Genomic DNA, 6,100 nt, shown 5'->3' on the forward strand with positions numbered 1-6,100 from the left:
CCTGCTGCACTCTCGGATACAGATTCAGATTCTCTCGGTGAATTAGAGTGCTATCTCCCATCTTCTGAGATGGCCTGGACACTGCGCTACTGTATTGAAAAAAGCCACTTTCTGCTTTTTGTCACCTGTTGCTTATGGGCTATGTCTTGTCTGTGTGGATAAGGTTTGGTGTAATAACTGAAGGTAAAGTTTAGCCCAGGCTAGAAAGAAGTGCTTCACTGTTGTTTCATGTTTATGACTAATCTAGCATAATGGCAGGCTGCTGCCAGAAGTAGTGGTCCCAGCTCCCTCACCTTGCCTTCCCCAGCCTCCAGGCAGCACACTGACATCACATTGCTTATGTCAGATCTAGCAATGACCTGAGTATGGGGCTTGTCAGATCAACTTGTCGATTTGACAGAAAATTAATCCTTTTTTAGAGGTGGGGGCATGGTGTTAATGACTACCCTGTGGCCACTCAAATTCCTATCTCCGAGATAAAAGAGTCAGCAGGACTCTACCTCAGTGGGAATCCTCAAATATACCAGGGTAAAACTCCACCTTAAGACTGGAGCAGACCCAGAGCTTGGCGTTTCTTATTCATTTTTCTGAAGAGATTCCCCATTCGTTGTAGTGGTGTCAGGACAGTTACATAAGGAGGGCAGGTACCTAACAGAGAACTGCAGGATCAGTAGGCAGGTGAGCCCCTAAAAGCTACATATGCTGCGCTGAATTTACAGTGCCTAGACCATCTTTTGGATCTGGGTCACACTGTGATGGTGCAGGTGGTTTCAAATATAAATGCAGGCCATCACATGGATGGGGCATATATTCCTGGAAAAACTGGCAGCTTTACCTATGTTTTTCTGTTTGAGAAATGCTTCATAAACAATCAGATTGGTTCTGGCTCTGTGTGGCAGATTGCACTTGAGCATGCGGCAGCCTTCTAGCTGAAAGCCAGGCTATATCACCCACTGAAAGCACAAGCTTTCTTTAGCATTTAACACTTCTTTAGCATTTAACAGCAAAACTCAGCAATGCGCCAGCTTTTATTTTTTCTTTGTCCTACTCACTCTCCCAAGGCTCAAAAGATTGCAAATGCCTCTGGAGTATCAAAGCTTCAAATTCAATGTAGACTGGCTATTATTCCCTTCAGACGCGAGCATGGCAGTCACGGAGATGGGATGAGCGCTCCCCATCCAGATCATTTAAAACCCGTGTTTAGTATTAATTCTCACTTTTTAACCTGACTTTTAGTTTGGAAAGTAGTCAGCTGGCTACACAGGACAATGCAACACTTTATGCCTCTGCCTGTGCATGGTAAGAGATCATCTTGTAAGATCAGGGTGTTTGCTAGAATGGGAGGGCCATCATGATTTTAGGTGAGATAAGACAACTGGCAGAAGAATCTGCTCTAAGGGAAATGTCTTGCCAAGTTTTATGCAAGCAGTGACAGGATTAGAAAGACACTGCATGTGGCACACAACAGTGGACACACGAACACTCCTATTCCCTTATTCTACCACACAGACTAAGTTACATGCTCTAAAAACCATGGTCCTTGCACAGAGGAGCAGAATAAAATAGTTTGGCTTAAATCTCGTCCTGCTTGTAAATTAAATCTGTTCTCTTACATATTTCTTTTGTTCTGCTGTTTTTATCTTTGTGGAAATTTTCCTTGGTGACTCCTCTGCCATCAGTCTGGCCCTGACAGGTGAAAATCATGAACTTTTCTAATGTCACAAGCTCTAGGAACGTGTCCTTGGTATCTTCCTATCTTGGCTGGCAGCAACGTGGAGTTATAGAAGCCCAACCAGAGTGCACTGGAACATTAGCTTTCCCTGCCCTCTTCTGTGCAATTATTTTGGGGAAAGCTACAAATCTAGGCCAGACAAACTAGACTCATAACGTCCACTGTTCGAGCCTCTCACTCAGGTTCTTTCCCTGCAGCAGGAACTGACATACTGTCAAAGGTGACAGCACTATGCCTGTTCATTTCACCAGAAGACCTGGCCTTTTCTTTCCTCCCATCTCCTGAGCTTGGCTGCTCCCATTATATGAACACTGGTTCACTCCTCTCCTTAATAAAATCTCCATGCTCCATATGCTCCCTCAGCCTCACTTTGATTAGTGCTCCCACAGTCTTCCTCATTGCTGACGTCGGGTGCATGCACAGCTCTGTAATTTCCCGACAGCCTTTTTCAAACACTGGCTTTTAATCAGGTGCTGTTTTACCAGCACTTCCTTCTCTCACAGAGTGCCTTTGAAGCAAGGCTGCTGATAGTGGCGGGGTTCCTTCTCTGCTGCCCTTTTTTGTTGTTTCCATATTCTAGGACAGAATTTTGTAGTTTTTCAGATGCTCTGATTTTTTTTTTTTTTTTGGCTGTGTCATGATCCTAATTTCCTTCAGGATTTCTTCTTCCTCTCCAGGGAAATTTGTCTCTATTTCTGGCATCTGTCCTTCCTAACCCTTCCCACTTTTTTTTTTTTTTTTCCTTCTAAAGACAGGGGAAAAGAATCCATTTAATATTTTTCTGTAGTAACGTCTATCTCATCTGTCAATAAATTACCCTTTGCCATCTCTGGGAGACCCCTTTGTCTCCCTTCACTGACCTTATTCTGTACATTGCCTGGTTTTTTTTAAGGGAAGATGCAATATCCCTGGGCTGTCATTCCATGAAGAACAGCTGTCATTCCTCCCATAGTGTATGCGTATATGTTTGAGAAGGGAGGGGAAAGGGAGGGGGGAATTCGGGGAAGACAGGGAGCTGCTATTGGGAAACATGATGGTCCTATTCACAGTGGTGAATGTTTTTTCATTCATGACATTCAGCTGCAATTCTGTCTTTTTCTTCCAGTGGTTTTAGACATTCATTTTGTTTAATAGAAACTGAAAACACATATATGAAATATAACTACAATAATATTTATTAAACCCATTTTTAGAAGTCATTATGTATGCATTTTATAAATTTCTAATTCCTTCACAGTCTGCAACTGTGAATGCTATCTCATTGTCAGAGCTGCAGCCTGACACTGCGGAGTAGCATTCAGGAAGCATATCTGTGGCTAAAAAAACATAAGACTTCCATATATTTTCAGTGTTACAAACTGAAATGCTCACTGAGAGGGTTAAAGAGCAAGCTATAGTCCTGCACGCAACTAGCTAGCTGTGCAGACCTGCATGAGGAAGAGACAGACCAGTGAGTCCACCAAGTCTTGCCCTTTCCTTACTCCTCCTTGTGCTGTTTGAAGCACTGCAGACTCTCAGCAAAGTCATCACGGAGCATTCCCTGTGTATCTCGTGGTCCAAGGGCTGCTTTGTGCTGGTCACACGTAGAACAGGTGCAAGTTCCCTTCTTCCTGCCCCTGCTCCCACACACAATCTAATCATAAATTAGTACAGTTTGGAAAAGCAAATTCTGGCTTTGATCAAATTTTACCAATTATCTTTAAAGAAGTAAAAGAACTGAAAGAAATCAACTGAAGATGCCCTCACCTTTGTAGTGTCTGCGTCTGGTAATTGCACTTTTTAATGCATTTATTCTCACACTATGGTCGCGAAATAAAGAAATGCAGTTATTATCTGTGAAGCAGGTGTGCATTAGAGACACACCAGAGTGACCTAAAGGTACAAGACATAGCACCTGCTGGGGCCCCCATTCTCCAAGTATCTGAGTCAAAAACCTGGTGGAAAACACCATGACTCTTGTTTGATCTGCTCTTGGGGCTTCCTTTGGAAACCAATCACAGGCACAGTGTGTGTGTCACAGGCCAAATCCAGGCAGGGACAAACCCAGGGCACCCCTCTGGACCTGTGAGTTCAGAGGTGTTCCAAGGCCCCAGATTAGCCAACACTAGAGAGACACTTGAAGAGCTCATGCCAAATCAAAAATGATGTCTACGTGTGATGTATGTATCAAACTCATCACTTCCTTGTCCTGTGCTAGTAGGACATCAGCAGAATATCTTTTCCCTTAAAAGCACTATACTGCTTATTTTACAACTGCTTTGTGACTGATGTCTGCTCTGGCCCCCTCCCTCTCATCTGATGGCTCTGACTCACAATCTCTGTTGGATTTAGCTGCCCTAACTGAAAACGTAACCCATCTCCACAGCCAGAGGTAATAAATTTTTTAGCCACCACAGCAAAATACATTGATATGATCTTGAATTTAATCACCCATTTCTGCAGTCCTCAGTCCAGGATATCAGTGTAAATTGGTATCAGTTGAAATCAGATTTACATTAGTACATCAGGCTATGAGCTGAAACAGTTAGCAGTGGACACACCATTCATTCAGCCACCTCTTATTTGGGTTAACTACCTCCAGCACCTTAGTAACACAGGCAGATAAAGACGTTAATAACTCAAACTTCTCTAGGGTGAATCACTAGGGCTTGGGAACCAGAGTCCTTACTTCCCTGGGATGTAAGATTGGGATGCTGGCAACAGTCTCGTGCCTTCAGGGACTAAGGCTTTGTCTGCATATGGAAATAGGGTTTTCAAATGTGTCCTCCTACTGGTAACACCAATCATGCTCCAGCGCCAGGAACAATGCTGGGAGTCTAGTGAAGAATGGCTCCTGGCTGCCGCCATCTTCAGGACTATCCCATGTAATTATTCAGGTCTTTTGTGAAAAGACACCTGTGGCAACTGGCAGAGTATCTGCACAAACATTACCAGCCTTGAGGCTGAGAAACTGTTAAATAGCCTTAGTAATAGAATATTAAAACCTTGATGATGAGTGAGCGTGGGTGGAATAATTGTCTGCTCAGAAAGAGGCGCCTTTTTCTGATTCTATTCCTGTAGTTGAATCCTTATCTCCTGGATAAATAAAAGCAAACCTCCCCAGTTATTATTGTTCTTGTTCACCTTTTGACTCTTGATTAGATTTACCACAGATAGATCCCTTTGGCAATGAAAGTGGAATCAACACATTTTTGGTGCACTCCAGTGGAATTCTCACCCCTGCTCCACCTCAGACTGTCAAGCTCCTTGTTTTCCGAATGGCTGTTAATTACTCATCCTTCTAGCTCATGTCAGAGATACACCTTTCCAAGTGATCACTCACTCTGGCCAACAGACTGTTCTGTATCACTTTGAATCTTTATCTTATTTTTAATCCTCAGCTCTTGGAGCCAAACTTGATACCTTTCAGAAGAGAGAAACTCATGGTGGTAGCTGCCTCACTCGGGCTGCTTCTCCTTTCTATATTTTTCAGTGTTTTCCCAGATGAGGCCCCAGGATTATTGCAAACCAGTCCCAGGAAGAAATGCTGCTCAATTAGGCGAAAAGAAACTCGAAGGAAAAAAGGAGTAGAGCCAGCAAATTGCTCGAGATAACAATCTTCCCCCACCCGAGTGTCTCTGTAACTAAGAGGATTAGCTGAACTTTCTGTGTCACACCAAAACTGACAATAAGCAACAGTGACTTCCCCCCGCTGGCACTTGTACCTTCACATGTTTCATTTTCTTGCCCATACTACTGCCTTGCCCCTTGCTGATTGTATGACAAACTTGGGGATGAACATGATGGCTCTTTCCTTTCCTTTAAGATTTATGACTCAAAGCCAAACAAAACCCAACTCTAGTTATTACATGCTCTGTTTCCTCCTAACAACAACTCACTTCTAACAGTGTAAGCTAACCAAGGAAACATGGAAATATGGTCTACTTGATCTCACCTGATCTATCTGCTGTTTGCCAGAGACACAAACAGCAGCCTCAGGTATGCTACCACAGGAGCAGGCATAAAGACGTCCCTTGGGAGCAGGACCAAATCTGCAGAATATATAAAGCAGAAGTCCTATCAAAACGCAAAGTGACTGAGGCTCCATGTAGATACAGCGCAGCCAGCAAGGAGCTGGATGTTTATTTCAGGTAAAGATTTATCATTGTGTGGTAGGAGGATTACGCAGGGTACAAGGGAAATGAACTTTAGTGGAGGACTCTGTCGCTAATTATGGTATCAGCCCCATGTTCCTCTGACAGTGGTGTACACATGGTGAAAAGAATGTCTTGCGGTTGAAGATGACCAAACATCAAACAATTCCAGTTGCTATAGTAAACCAATTCCTTTTTGCTGAGCTGCATAGAACATCACTTTAAACCAGTTAAA

Source organism: Charadrius vociferus, unplaced genomic scaffold, assembly GCF_000708025.1.
Source record: "Charadrius vociferus isolate BGI_N301 unplaced genomic scaffold, ASM70802v2 scaffold287, whole genome shotgun sequence".
NCBI lineage: Eukaryota > Metazoa > Chordata > Aves > Charadriiformes > Charadriidae > Charadrius > Charadrius vociferus.